At 39.3% G+C, this 15,729-nt stretch overlaps 1 non-coding gene across 1 annotated transcript; it reads right to left on the bottom strand.

Moving 5' to 3' along the window:
• Positions 1-11,054: 11,054 nt before the first annotated feature.
• LOC130852764 (U1 spliceosomal RNA) lies at positions 11,055-11,218 on the bottom strand. Its single transcript, XR_009053482.1, has one exon. It is a non-coding gene; the product is annotated as a U1 spliceosomal RNA (small nuclear RNA).
• Positions 11,219-15,729: the final 4,511 nt, after the last annotated feature.

Genomic DNA, 15,729 nt, shown 5'->3' with positions numbered 1-15,729 from the left:
GAGCCACAACTATTGAGCCCATGTGCCACAACTACTGAAGCCCACATGCCACAACTACTGAAGTCCATGCACCTAGAGCCCGTACTCTGCAACAAGAGAAACTACAGCAATGAGGAGCCCACACACCAGAAACAAGAGTAGCCCCCATTCGCCACAACTAGAGAAAGCTTGTGTGCAACAACAAAGACCCAACAGAGCCAATAAATAAATAAATAAATTTATATATAAAAAAATAGATAGATGAAAGGATAGAAGGCTGGATGGATGAATGGGTGGATGGATGGGTGGATGGATGGGTGGATGGATAAATAGACTTAAGGGAGGAAAGGGAGGGAAGAAGGGAGGGAAGGAGAAAGGTTGGGGGATGGATGGATTGAGGAATGGGTAGATAGATGGACAAGTGGATGGAAGGATGGATGCATTCATGAGTAGACAGATGGATGAGTGGATCGGCAGGCAGATGATAAGTAGATGGAAGGAAAGATGGAAAGAAAAAAGAGAGGAAGAAAGGAAGGAATTGATGAATGGATGAGGCGTGAACAAGTAGACAAATGGATGGGTGGATGGATGGATGGATGGATGGATGGGTAGATGGGTAAGTGGGTAGAAAGAAAGAAGGAACAAAAAAGGAAGGAAGAATGGGTGGGTGGGTGGGTGGAGGGATGGGTGGGTAGAGGGATGAATAAATGATAAGTAGACAGATAGATGAGTGGATGAATGAATGCATAAATGAATTAATGGATGCATGGAAGGATGGATGGAGGAACAGATGAGTAGATTGATGGGTGGAGGGATGCATAAATGAAATGTTGCTTCACATGCAGCCCCCTCCCCCACCTCTTACTACTTGGCCTCTCATAGCTTTAAGTCAATCATCTGAATGCCTTCTGGGTCAAGTACCACCATTTTGGTACAGACTGCAAGGCCTCTGTTATCTGTCCAAAGCTTTCCTTTCCACCCTCACTTGGTTCTATTCCCCATGCTTTCCCACCACCCCACAGCCTGTGCTTTCTCATCTCCATTTCTTGGCTGTTACTGTTCTTGACTCTCTAAGCCAAGCTAGGAGCCAAGCCCAGCTTCTCTTTGGAAGCCTTCCCTGCTTCAGTCAGTCCAAAGGAATCCCTCTCTCCTCTCCCATCATGGCACCTTATTTGTTTCTATCTTACAGACTGTCTACCTTTCTGCATATGTGAATTACCTCCCTCACTTAGGGGAGAGGGAAAGAACTAGTGTTTATTGAACATCTACCTGGGTACCCTCGTGTGCCCCTAATAACAACCTTGCAAGGGATGTATTACTGCTCTTGTTTTACCAAAGCAGTGATGTGGGTTCTCAGAGGCTGACTGACTTGTCTGAGGTAGATCAGTGGTGGACCTGGGATTTGAACCCAGGTATTCTGAGTCCATATGTCTACCGTTCCCTCCACTATAGCCTAAACTCCTAGAGGACACTGGAGTGATTCACCTGTAAAATGGAGCTAACGATAGGAGTGGGATTACAAAGCCCGGGAAAAGTAGCTGTTCATAAATGCTACTTATACATAAGCACTACTCTTCTTCATCTTAGACCCCTGCATGCACAGAGTGAGCCTCCAGTAAAAGCTAATCATTATAATTATTGAAATTAAAGTCAGAGCACTAAGATCTGATTTTATGGGGAACACTGGCTGGTCAGTTACTTAGGAAATTCCATTAAAGTAGAAAATCATATGAACCTTAATATCTGCATTTTCATTTGCAACACACAATGTACTTTAATTTACCAAACATTTGCTGACCCCTGCCTTTTCTTTGAAGATGGAGTGCCCCCAATCTGAGTTCCATAAACTGCACCCATAATGACATGTCTGTGATTTCCAGTCTGGGATTCTTTCAAGCATGGCTAGAACAATGAAGATACTCACCAAGTAACCAGCACTGAGAAACCTTCTGAACTATCATCCTTTTCCGGCCAATTCTTCAGCATTATCTGATCCGCAGCTAATCTGACAACAGTTTCTGTAGTGACATCCCTTTATAAGATCTTTTGAAAGCTTTCATCTTAAGTTCCATAGAAACAACTTCTTTGCACCCTATTTCACTGGCTTACATGGAATATGGAGTATTTAATTAAATGAGCTCAGTACATTAAAGGAGCCAGGAGGACTGGGTACAAACCAAGAGACTCTTGATAGGCAAACAGATCCCCTGCTAGGATACATGGCAGGCATAGCAAAGAGCATGCCAGCCAGAGGTGGTCATCCCCATGCAGGCATTGGGATGGTTTCAAAGACAACTGAGAAGCAAGAGTTAATTCACAGGTTGAGTGCAGTTAAGAGAGCATCCCTGGCACTTTACCAGGATGCAATGGAAATATCACTGGCCGCAGACTTCTTTAATTCCACCAGCAAACTGCCAGTGCTGAAAGCGGGTGGGGTGCGGGGTAGAAGAAGGGGTAGAAGAGACCTGCTTGGGAGCTGGCTTGGCCTGGATCTGTCTGCTTCATCCTTACTAGCTGTGTGACCTTGAGCAAGCCACCTTTTCCCTTGGTGAAAATGGTGCTATGGTGATGTCACTGATCTTGCCAAGCTTTTGCTGCGAACGAGTGAGATGATACAGAGAAGATGCTGAGCACTTAGTAGGTGCTCCCCAAACAGGAGCTGTGCTACAATTTCAATCCTTAGGATTTCTGACACTTCAACTCTCCTTAAGTGGGTGGAGAGAACAATCTTAGCTCTCCCCCTCCCCTGCATGAAGAATTCTCTGAGTACCCTTTTCAAAATTAGCATTTAAAACCAGAGACCACTTACCCTGTTTGCACTTGCAAATTGTTTTCCTTTGAATTCGGGGGAAAAAAAATGCACACGTGCACATATACTATTAGCATCTGCTACTATATACAAATGGAAGGTCAGACCGCACCCTCTCTGGTTTCAGGCAACACTCCCATTTTAATTGCAAATCCATAAGCCTCTTTTGTGAATTGCATTTGGTTTTTAAAGGAAAAGGGGTGCAGAAGTCACAGGATCATTTGCAGAAGTCACATCAGGAGGCATTTTCTAATGCACATAACCGGATAATATGGTAATCAAACGAAATCAGTGGGCAAAACGCTTTGAAACCTTAAATAAGATCTAAATCGCAATTGTTCTAACATTTATAGTTGATAGAATTTTTTAGCCTAAGTCACATTGAAATGTATTCTCTTTGTTTTTCATTTTGGCAGAAATAGGGAGTGACTTGCGAGTTAATCTTTTAAAAGATGTTTGACTGTAGCAAGTCACAATAGAATATGCATAATACAAACTTAATAAAAAGTAACACCTCTGCTATAAATTGTTTCATTGAGATATAGAAGCATGTTATAACCCATACAATGCATACGAGAAATGGAATGAAACCAAAGTTACCTTCAATGTCAGTTTTTATTTCTGAAATGGTCTAAAATTGAAGATAATGATTACTCACGGAAAAAAAAAAAAAACCTTTATCAAATGCAGCATCAACATTGTTGGTGGCATTTTCTGACTCATGGGTGGATTTGTGGTCCTGGAGAGGTGCCTAGACATTGTAATTCACAAGAATTATAATTAACAAGGAAAAATTACTCATTTATTTACATTCCCATTTGAACACTAGATAAATTATTTGCTAAAAGCCCCTTAATGATCCCAAAGTACGTAATTATCTAGTACATTGGTCCCAATTTCAGAGGATAAAAACTATAGCGAAATGACTTTTTTCCCCCTTAAAAACTGTTCCCTCAGAACTCCTGCTAGACATTTCTTTTATGGTTTTTTAAAAGTTATATTGGTTTTTTAAATATCAAAATATTTTATGCAAAATATTTCATTTAAAAAAAATTCACTCTCGCTCTCGGGAGAGTGTATGTGCAATTGTTAAAGATGTAGTGCAGATTGCAATAAATTCTGAAATTAACACTGAATATATTTTCATATTATGTTTACATATGGGTAGGTTTTTTTTAGACTCCCTATCTTTTTTAGATTTATGAGATTCTCTACAATAAGATTTTGTGTGAGTATATTTAAATTTCATATGTGTATATATTTATACACACACAGAGCAAGATTACATACTTGCTTTAATTTCTCCCAATCTTAAAAACTCATAAAATATTTAAGCTGTTTCAGGACCAGAATAGAAATGCCTCAAACTGTTGTTTAAAATTATATCCAACCTTCACCTACCCATGCAAATGAATGGGCAGCGTAACTATGAGGAATATCAATCAAGAGCAATCAATGCATCGCGGGCTCAGTGGCTAACCTTGTTCTCTGCCCCCTCCCTCCCTCCCCTCCCGCTGCACCTTAACTACAGCTTCTCAGAAAATGACTCATTGGTCCCTTTCCTCATCTCCTGTCGTCCAACTGATGGAACTTCCAGTTGGGAATAAAATGATTAAAGGGTGAGTAGAATGAGTAATCTGTAAAGGGTGGCAGGCAGCTAGGGGTCAGCTGATTTATAGGTTTCTGTGCCTTCATTCATTCAACAAATTTTTATTGAGCACTTAGTATGTGCGATGCATTGGCGAGTGACTGGGGCTACAAAAATGAACATGTGGAACTTTTCCCTGCTTTTATGGTGTCTGTGGTATAGAAGAGGACGCAGGCTCCAAAACACATAACTGTAGAATTAATAACAGCCCTGAGAAGCAGAATAAGAAAAAAGACAGCATATAATGAAAGTATATACCTGCGGGTCTAACCTAGTCTTCGGGGGGCGGGGAGGGAGAGAGGTATCAGGAAATTTCATCACCCAGAAAGGGACCCTCATGCTGAATACAGCAGGTATATGGTAGGAGTGGTGGGGGTCCAGGTAAGAGATACAGCCTGCACAAAGGTCCTGCACAAAGGAGCAGCTCGGGACATCAAAGGGAAGACAGGCAGACAGGTTGGCTGGGGCGTAGCTAGCATGGCAGCTGTGCTACAAAATGAATTTGGAAGCAGACACTGTAAAGCTAAGTGAGGATTTGGATTGGATCCTGGTTGCCACTGAGGGCTGAAGTGGAGTGAACCTTGACCATGTGGATGTGACCATGCCTACATGCTTCAGGGCTTGCTCTGACTGCCTTGTGCAGAACAAATCAGAGATGTCAAGATCTGTGTTTCAAAATAAGTTGCCGATATCAGTACAGTTTATCCCTAAACACTGCAGCATGCCTATCATTAACTCAAAATCAATCTTTGTTTTTGTTCATTTTATAGGTGAAATTTGCATAAAGTGAAATCAACAAATCTTTAAAAAACTTAAACAGTGTTATTGGAGCTTACTTGACATATAGTAAACAACATATTTAAATATATGTTTTGATAAGTTTTGATGTATACACACACTCCTGAGACTATTTTCCACAATCAAGGCAACGAATGTATTCAACACCCAGAAGACTCTTGTGCCCCTGTGTAAGCTCTTCCTCCCTGTCTACCCCAGGGGAGAACAAATATGCTTTATGCCATTTTTATTTTCTAAAATTTTATATAAGTAGAATCATATGGCATATACTCTTGTTTTGCTTGGCTCTTTTTTAAACTCAGCATAATTATCTTGAAACATTCTAATAGTTTATCAATAGTTTATTCATTTTATTGCTGGAATTCAGGTGTATAGATATAGCAGTCTTTCACCTGTTGATGGACATTTGGGTGACTTCCACTTTGGGGTTAAGACTGCAGTGAACGTCCATGTCCATCTTTTTTATATGGTCACGTGATTTCCTTTCACTTGGGCAAATAGCTAGGAGTGGAATGGCTAGATCATAAAGTAGATGAATGATTAACTTTTTAAGAAACTGGCAAAATGTTTTCCAAAGTCGTTGTACCCACTGGAAGTGTGAGAGTTCTGGTTGCTCCACATCCTTGATAACATTTACTTATTATGAATCCTTTGAATTTCAGCTATTCTAATAGGTGTATTTTGATATCTTGTAGTTTTAATTTGTATTTCCTTAATGACTGATGATGTCTAACATCTTTTAATGTTTATTTACTATCTGCATCTTTTTATATGTTTATTTACCATCTGTATGTCTTCTTTGGTCAAGTGTCTGTTCAAATCTGTTGTTTATTTTTTGAGTTGTTTGTTTTCTTTTTGTTGAGTTTTGAAAGTTCTTTATATATTCTGAGTACAAATCCTTTATCAGATGATTTGAAAATAGTCTCTCCTAGGCTGTGGCTTACCTTTTCATTTGCTTAATACTGTTGTTCAAGGAGCAGATGGTATAGATTTTGAATCATGTAGCAATTTGTTCTTTTATGAATCATGTTTTTGTTATTGTATCTAAGAAATCTTTGCCTCATCCAAAGCCACAAATGTTTCCTATTTCTAGAAGTTTTACAGACTTTTAGGTTTTACTAAATGTAATGTTATGCCACATGGTCCAATGTGAGTTAATTTTTGTTATGATGCAAGGTATATGTTGAAGTCTTTTTTTTTTTTTTACATATGGATAGACTAAACTTCTTGGACTCTGTATTCTGTTGCATTGCTCTATTTGCCTATTTTAATTGCTGTAGCTTCATAAAAAGATGTAAAATCAGGCAGTGTTAGCCAACCAACTTTCTTCTTTCCCAAAGCTATATGGGCTGTTCTAGCTCATTTCCATTTCCATATGAATTTCAGAACCAGCTCATCAATTTCTCTAACTAAGCCTGTTGTGATTTTGATTTTGGTTAAATCTATAGGTCAATTTTGGAATAAATATGCTTTAATAATAATGAGTCTTCCAAAGAGGTGTTTAGACCATTTACATTTAGTGTAATTACTGATATGGTTGAGTTTCAATCTACAATATTGCTACTGATTTTCCATTTGTCCTTTGTTTCCCTTTTCCTCTTTTTCTGCCTTATTTTGAGTTCATTGAATTTATTTAATAATTTCATTTAGTCTCCTTGTTGGTCTATTAGCAACAACTCAATTTTTTATTTTAATGGTTGCTTTAGGGTTTACAGTGTACATCTTTAACTTAGCACAGTCTACTTTTAAGTGGTGTGTATCACACCATGGAGCATAAGAACTTTATAAGTGTATCTCTCCATTCCTCCCTTTATTACCTTTGTGTGTTATCATACATTTTACGCATAGGTGTTATAAGCAACACACTACATTGTTATTATTTTTGTTTAAACATTCAATTATCTTTTTAAAGAGGTTTAATAATAAGGAACTATATACATTCATCTATATAAACATACAAGCATCCACAATTTCCAATGCTCTTCATTCCTTTGTGTAATTCCAGATTTTCATCTGGAATCATTTTCTTCTACTTAAAGGATTTTCTTTAACTTTTTTTAGTGTAGGTCTACTGGTGATAATTTCCTTCTACTTTTGTATGTCTAAAAATGTAAGAGAGTTATGGTTATTCCTCATCCTTGATAACACTTGGTAGTTATCCATCTTTTCACTTGGAGATTCGAATTGGTGTGTAGGGGTATCTATCTCATTGTTTAATCACAGTTCTCAAATAACTAATGATGTTGAGAATGTTTTCCTGAGCTTATTACTCTTTCACATAGCTTCCTTTATGAAGTATCTATTTAAATCTTCTGCCCATATTGTGGTCACTTTTAATTTTCAGAGTTCCCTGAAAATACTGAGATGATAAAACAGTCTGCTAGATTAAACAATATCTAGACACATGCATGGAATTTCCCTCAAGAAATCACTTGCAAATCCACAGAGATGAAGCAAGAAACAAGTTGTATCTAATGACTTTGTTTATCACTCTGCAGATGGTCACAGTATACATTTTTAGATGCTTTTTCTGGAAATTTTCAAACTTACATGAAAGTAGAAAGAAAAGTGAAAGGAATTCCTATGTAACCATCATCCAGCTTTAACAAGTACCAACATTTTGCTGAACTTGTTCATTTACCATCTTTTTTTTTGTTGTTTTTGCTGGTGTATTTTAAAACAAACCCCAGATGTCATATAATTTCTTCCGTCACTGGCACATCATTTTGACAGCTAGAACTTAAGTTATTCATTCAGGCTTTTTATTTGGTTATAAGTATAGGACCAGGAGCTCTTAATGGAAGGAGATCTAGGTCCAGCCTTTTCCCTGATTAGAGAATGGAACCGTATGATTTGAAACAAGCTTTGACACTTAACTTAAGCCACAAAGCCCATGTCTTAATAACATCATCCCATAATACCATCTGTTGCCCTTGGTCTCCTCAAATGTGAAAGAAGGTAATATATACTTTATTTTTTAAATTTAGTAAAAATTCAGTTGAAAATTAAGGCTCATTAATAACCTATAATGGAGTATAATCTGCAAGAAAAAAAAGAATCACTATGCTGTATACCTGAAATGAACACAAGATTGTAAATCAACTATACTTCAATTTAAAAAAAAGAGAATTAAAGCTCACCTACTTTAAGAATGATAGCCTGTGTTGTCCTTTTTATCCCATATATAATTAGTAGTTATTTTTCAGTCCTGTGGGTTCACATCTTAGGAGGGAAAGAAAGAGTTCAATGTTCTATGAGTATTATATAAAAATCTCATCTCTTATGATACCTAAAAGCAGAAAATATGATCAGATATGCCTCCTTTCTTTCTTCTATACCAGAATTCTCAACCTCTGCACTACTGACATTTGGTTCTGATAATTCTTAGTTGCAGGGGGCTGTCCTGGGCATTGTAGGATATATAGCAGCATCCTTGGCTTCTACCTATTACATGCCAGTAGCAGTTTCCCAGTAGTGACAACCAAATGGCTCCAGATATTTCCAAACATCATCCCTGGGGGTGCGGAGCAAATAAACCCTGGTTGAGAACCCCAGTTCTATAGGTATGACATTTTGTGCAGACCCAGTTCACTCAGATGAGTATCAATGTCTCATAGCCTCGGTTTCCCTGACTGTGAAATAGGAATGATTTTGATTTTGTTAAATCTATAGATCAATTTTGGAATAAATATATTTAAATAATAATGAGTCTTACCATGAGGTGTTAGGACCATTTACATTTAGACCATCAGTGTAATTACTGATATGATTGAGTTTCAATCTACAAGACTGCTACTTATTTTTTTTTATTTGTCCTTCTTTGCCCTTTTCCTCTTTTTCTGAGTTATTTTGAGCTCATCGGATTTATTTAATAATTTCATTTGGTCTCCAGAAGAGGGTCAAGGGCATGTGAACATACCATATAAAAGGTTAACTGCTAATAGATCTTGAAATGATAAGTATAGAGGTCTGGCTCTGCCTTGGGCACAGAGGGGAGAAGGGATCTATAAGAAAGTGGTGAGGAGCCCTGTGCCTTCAAAATGCTTGTGGTGAAAAGAAGAAATAATTGGGGTTGAGTGTGTACCAGTTCCTCAGCATTGGGCCAGGAACTGCACGAACTCAGATGAGGTCCCCACCTTCCTGGAATCATAATGGTTTGCAACCAGGTCTATGAAGGCACCTCACCCAGTGCCTGGCACACAGTAGGTCTTCACCACATGAAATGATGGGAATGAAGATGAAGCAGAGACAAGAGACTTGGCAGAGATGGTCCACGCCCTTCAAAAGGACGATAAGCTAGTGCCATTTGGCACATTGCCCAGAGATGAGACAGTCTAACGATAGCGTGGACATCAAAGTTCAATAAGGTTTGCGTTTAAAGTCCATGTCTGCCACTTATTATTGCCTGTGTGGTTTGGGGGAAGTCACTAACCCTCTCTGAGCCTCAGTCCCATCCTCTGTCAAACAGATCATTTTTCCTACTTACAGAACTGTTGTGCCAAGTGTCTAGCTTAGTGCTTAGAACACATGGTCCAAAATGTTTTACATTAGTATTTACTAATATAATTATTATCATTTCAAACCAATTACATATGTGCTGAAATGGCACCTATTCACAGTGATTCACAGTGATTTGGAACTGGTTAGTGTTAACTGGAAAATTTAATGGGGATTTGAAGAGAGATAAAGAGAGAGAGTAAGGAGAGACAGGCCAGCTTCTTCATCTGTCCTGAAGGAGAGAGGAAATCTCCCGGGAATGTTGGAACAGTCGGACGTGGGTAGTCATGGAATACAGGACAGCCAGATCTGGGTGGACCAGAAATCAGGGGCAGCTTTTCAGACCCTATAGAGATATTTGGATTTTTTGAATGATAGGAATTCAGAATGGTCAATACCAAGCTTAACGTTGGCACAGATTTTAAACCCAAGGTTAGTGGAACACCCAGAAGGCGCAGGAATCAAATGAAACACGCCCTCGCCCCCGGCCTCTCTTGTTTCTCTCATACCGTCTGTCTGTTCCCTTCAGTGCCTTTATGGGGTCCCCCGCAAGCCTCGCTTTGAATTTTCTGTATTAGTCTCAGTTTAGCCTCTCGGAACCTATGGTTATTAGTACATTACCAAGGAAACTCCTCATTTGAAGTGGGAACCACCTCTATAGGCTATAAATACAATGCAGTTAGCCTTTCAAGTGCCTTATTATAAGACATATCAAGGACACCTACGTGGACTCACAGATTAGAGGATGGAGTTTCTGTAGAGAGAAGGCCATTTTTTAAAGGTTGACTTTTCATAGCATGCAGGGGGTAAAAAAGAACAAACCCATAAATAATAAAACCTATCTCAATCAGCAAATTTGGGCATGGCTTTTATTATCTGATTCTTCACTCTCCACATCCTTGATTCATCAAATAGCGATTTCGAAGGCCAAGCCTGGTCATAATTATCCAAATATAAGCACAGAGGCCTTTCAGTGCTGAATAATTGGTGGAAATAAGTTGTTAAAGGGAGGGTAACTGCTACAGCCTTTAGGGGAAGTAATATGGTGATGTCTCTTAATTTAAAAATATTTCTTTAATTGACAAATTGAAAATACACATATTCTTTGATCCAGAGATTCCACCTTTGGAAATGCATTTTACAGAAATGAGAGTGTACCTACAAGGATATAAGTGCATAAAGGTATGGTTAATGCATAACTGTTTGTTGTAGCAAAAACCAAAACACTCTGTAAACTGTACACTATCCATCAATAGTGAAATGGGTAGATGTGCTAGGGTGTGTCCATAATATGGAATATCGTACTGCTTCTTATTTTATGTAGGAGAGAACGTGTGAACACAGGCACCCACTATCACAAATCATGTGGTTGAGTTTCCCAAGTTTGGGGAAATCGCAGGAGTCAGCAGATCTGGAGTGCAATGCATAAGCCTCACCCTGGGAAAACCACCTTTGTGATCACTGCAACCCCCCTGCCAGGTAAGTATCATGCAGCTATTTTTTCTTTTTTTCTTTTTCGATCTTTATTGGAGTATAATAGCTTTACACAGTTGTGCCGGTTTCCACTGTACAACAAAGCGAATCAGCTGTATTTATACATATATCCCCATATTCCCTCCCTCTTGAGCCTCCCTCCCGAGCATCCCTCCCACCCTCACTATCCCACCCCTCTAGGTCATCGGCAATCATCCAGCTGATCTCCCTGAGTTAGGCAGTTGCTTCCCACTAGTTATCTATTTTACATTTGGTAGTGTATGTGTCAATATTACTCTTTCACTTTGTTCCGGTGTCTTCCCCACCTCCCCATGTTCTCAAGTCTGTTCTCTACCTCTGCATCTTTGTTCTTCCTCTACCACTGAATTCATCAATACCATTGTTTAGATTCCATATATATGAGTTAGCATATGGTATTTGTTCTTCTCTTTCTGACTTACTTCACTCTGTATGACAGACTCTAGGTCCATCCACCTCACTGCAAATAACTCAGTTTCATTCCTTTTTATGGCTGATGAATATTCCATTGTATATATGTGCCACATCTTCTTTATCCATTCATCTATTGATGGACATTTAGGTTGCTTCCATGTCCTGGCTATTGTAAATAATGCTGCAGTGAACATTGTGGTACATGTTTCTTTTTGGATTATGGTTTTATCAGGATATATGCCCAGGAGTGGGATTGCTGGGTCATATGGTAGTTCTATTTTTCATTTTTTAAGAAAGCTCCATACTGTTTTCCATAGTGGCTGTATCAATTTACATTCCCACCAACAGTGCAGGAGGGTTCCCGTTTCTCCACAGCCTCTCCAGCATTTATTGTTCCTAGATATTTTGATGATGGCCAATCTGACTGGTGTGAGTATCATGTCATCTGCAAACAGTGACATTGTTACTAATGAAGCCACTTTTATTTTTTTATTTTTATTTTTTACATTTTTTCTTGAAGTATAGTTGATTTACTATGTTGTGTTAATTTCTGCTGTGAAATGATTCAGTTACACATATATATGCATTCTTTTTTTATATTTTTTTCCATTATGGTTTATCATAGCCTACTGAGTATACTTCCCTGTGCTATACAGTAGGACCGTGTCATTTGTCCATTCCATATATAAAAGCTTACATCTGCTAACCCCAACCTCCCACTTCATCCCTCCCCCAACCCCTGCCCCTTGGCAACCACAGGTCTGTTCTCTATGTCTGTGAGTCTATTTCTGTTTCATAGATAAGTTCATTTGTGTCATATTTTAGATTCCACATATGTGATATCACATGATATTTGTTTGTGTTTCTCTGACTTACTTCACTTAGTATGATAATCTCTAGTTGCATCTATGCTGTTGCAAATGGTATTCTTTCTTTCTTTTTTATGGCTGAGTAATATTCCATTGTGTATATGTACCGCATCTTCTTTATCTGCTTGATGGACATTTGGGTTTCTTCCACATCTTGGCTATTCTAAATAGTGCCATGCAGCTCTTTTTAAATGAATTAGAGCAGCATGAATTAGAGTTATGTGTACTTACTATGAAAACAGCAAGCTGTGGAGATTATTCCTAGGATTGCTCCATCTTTGAAAAAGAGAAAACAAAAAGGAAAGGAAAGACGGGAGGGTAGGAGCAAAAGAAGAGAGGGAAGGAGGGAAGAAGAGAGGGAAGGAGGGAAGGAGAGAGGGATGGAAACGCCTTATTCTTATCCGAATCCACTGCCCCACCTCTCCTCATCCTTGCCGACAGAGCCCCAGTATAGATTGTAGAGCCCCATTTGTAGGCTGATGTGTATATATCAGGGTCCACTCTGGGAAGCAGACACCATGCTGGTGACTACAGTGAATTGGTTTCACAGATGAGAGAAGAAACTAAGAAACCAAAAAGAGGAAGCAAAGTAATCAGAAGTTAGCAAATGAGGGAGTCAACTGGCCTCTACACACCAGAGACTGCAGAGGCACAGAGAGGTGGGGGAGGGATCTGGCCCACCTGGTGGGGAAGTGATGGTCCCACTGGGCACTAGGACCACAGAGGAAGAAAGGAGAGAAGACATATTTCTTAAGATTATTACAAACAAAACAAAACAAAACAACAACAAAAAACAAACAAACAAAAAATATGGTACTGATGAATCCAGTGACAAGACACGAATAAGGATGCAGATGTAGACAATGGACTGGAGGACACGAGGTTGGGGGGGCGGGGGGGTGAAGGGGAAGCTGGGATGAAGTGAGAGAGTAGCACAGACATATATACACTACCAACTGTAAAATAGATAGCTAGTGGGAAGTTGCTGTATAACAAACAGAGATCAACTCGATGATGGATGATACCTTAGAGGGCCGGGACGGGGAGGGTGGGGGGGTAGTCAAGGGAGGGAGGGAATATGGGGATATGTGTTTAAATACAGCTGATTGACTTTGGCATACCTCAAAAACTGGTACAAGAGTATAAAGCAATTATATTCCAATAAAAAGAAAGATTATTACATACCAAGTGATCCATAACAATAATGACATTAATAATAATAATAATAATTTTAAAGTTAGTCCTGTTTATTACTAAACAGACATTTCTAATTTTTTTATTCATAGTTCCCATTTATTGAGCACCTATTCTGTGCCAAACTCTCTCTTAGTTTTTTACAAGCCTTGTTTAATTTAAGCATCACGACAGCGTTACAACAGTTGTTTCTTCATTCTGTAGGTAATGAAAATGAGACTCAAAGAGGTAGAATAGTTTGTCTAATATTACACACCTACTAAGTAAAAAATCCAGAGGTTGAAATCCATTCTATCCATCCGTGAATCTTGTGCCATCCCCACCATGGCCCCTACTAACCTAATTACGTTAAATCTGCATTTAGACTCATTAGATCCAGGTCTTGCCCTGACACTTGCTGTAGCTGTTTTAAAACACACTCAGGATTCATTGTCACTGCTCACCTCCATAGGCAGGGTCTCTGTGTCCATCTGTGTCCATCGCTTGAGGCTGTATGGGCCCGGGAATGCTTCACCCAATAGAGTAACAGTGGAAGTGGTACCAGGTGACTTCAGAGGCTGGGTCATGAAAAGGCCATTCTGTTTCTGCCTTGTTCACTGATATACTCACGTTTCAAGCCCTGGGCTACTCGACAGGAAATCTATTTTGAGATCACGATGCTGTGAGGAAGCCCAAGCTACACTGTGAGGCCAGGTATGGGCTGCTGAGCCCAGCCTTCCGTCATCCGAGCCCAGCCTTCCGTCATCCCAGCCCAGGCACAAGACACGTAAGTAAAAAAGCCTCCAGATGATTCTACTGCCCAGCGGTTTGAGTCTTCCCAGCAGATGACCGACCCAACCTTGTGGAGCAGAGAGGCATCTTCTCCTGTAAGTTCGACCCCAACTGCAGACTCAGGAACCAAATGAATGACTGCCCTGGTACACGGCAAGAGATAACCAGAATACTCGGTCGCTTGGGCAAGTCCTGGAATGGAGTAGTCTCTCCATGACGTTTCTAGTCAGTGAGTGAATGATAAATATAAATTTCCATCCTGCCTATCTATAATGCCTGTGTGTAAAAACACCTGGTAAATTGCAACAGCACATTTAAATGTAAAGTTTTTTTTTAATTTTTTAAATTGAAGTATAGTTGATTTATAATATTGCATTAGTTTCGGGTGTACAGCAAAGTGATTCAGTTATACATATCTATATCTATATATCTATGTCTATATTCTTTTTTCAATTCTATTCCATTGTAGGTTATTATAAGATATCAAGTATAGTTCCCTGTGCTTTACAGGAAATCCTTGCTGTTTATCTATTTTATATATGGTGAAGTGCATCTGTTAATCCCCTAGTCCCAGTTTATCCCTCCCCCAACCCCTTGGTAACCATAAATTTGTTTTCTGTGTCTGTGAGTCTGTTTCTGTTTTGTAATTAAGTTCATTGGTGCTATTTTTTTAGATTCCACATATACGTGATATCATATGATATTTGTCTTTCTCAAATGTAAGGTTTTCTTGAAGGCACTGCTGGAGAGGAACTATTTGCATTGTGACTCATAACGTTTTCAAGGCAGAAAGAGCTGGAAAGGAGCCACGGAACCTTTGGGGGCTCCACCGATGGTGAGATGAGAATGTCCCTCGGAAACTCACTTCTGCTGTCTAATTTGGATTCCTGAGTCAAAGTGAGGGCCTGGAACAGAGTGCCCTCTACGAAGTACCAGAGATGTTGGGTTTCCTGGCCAAGTCTATCCCCCCTTGGTAGACAATAATTTGGTGTCTGGCAAAGAAAGGGCACCTTGCATAGCAAATGCACAAATAAATTTCACTGGATAATTAGAATCCTAACTGAAAGTTAATAGGCTGGCATCCCGCTTTCAAGCCCATGCTCTGTGTATTGGACTGGCATAGGTCAGCTTGGCAGGGCCTCATATACCTGTGAACAGAAGGAAAAAAAGCCAGGACAAGACCTGCAAGGGCCTCTGTGAACCAGCTGCTTAGTGACAACTGCTGTGTTTTACTCTGT

This window comes from Hippopotamus amphibius, chromosome 4 (genome assembly GCF_030028045.1).
Source record: "Hippopotamus amphibius kiboko isolate mHipAmp2 chromosome 4, mHipAmp2.hap2, whole genome shotgun sequence".
Lineage (NCBI taxonomy): Eukaryota > Metazoa > Chordata > Mammalia > Artiodactyla > Hippopotamidae > Hippopotamus > Hippopotamus amphibius.
The sequence above is the reverse complement of the archived record's forward strand: the minus strand, read 5'-3'. Positions and strand labels throughout refer to the sequence as shown.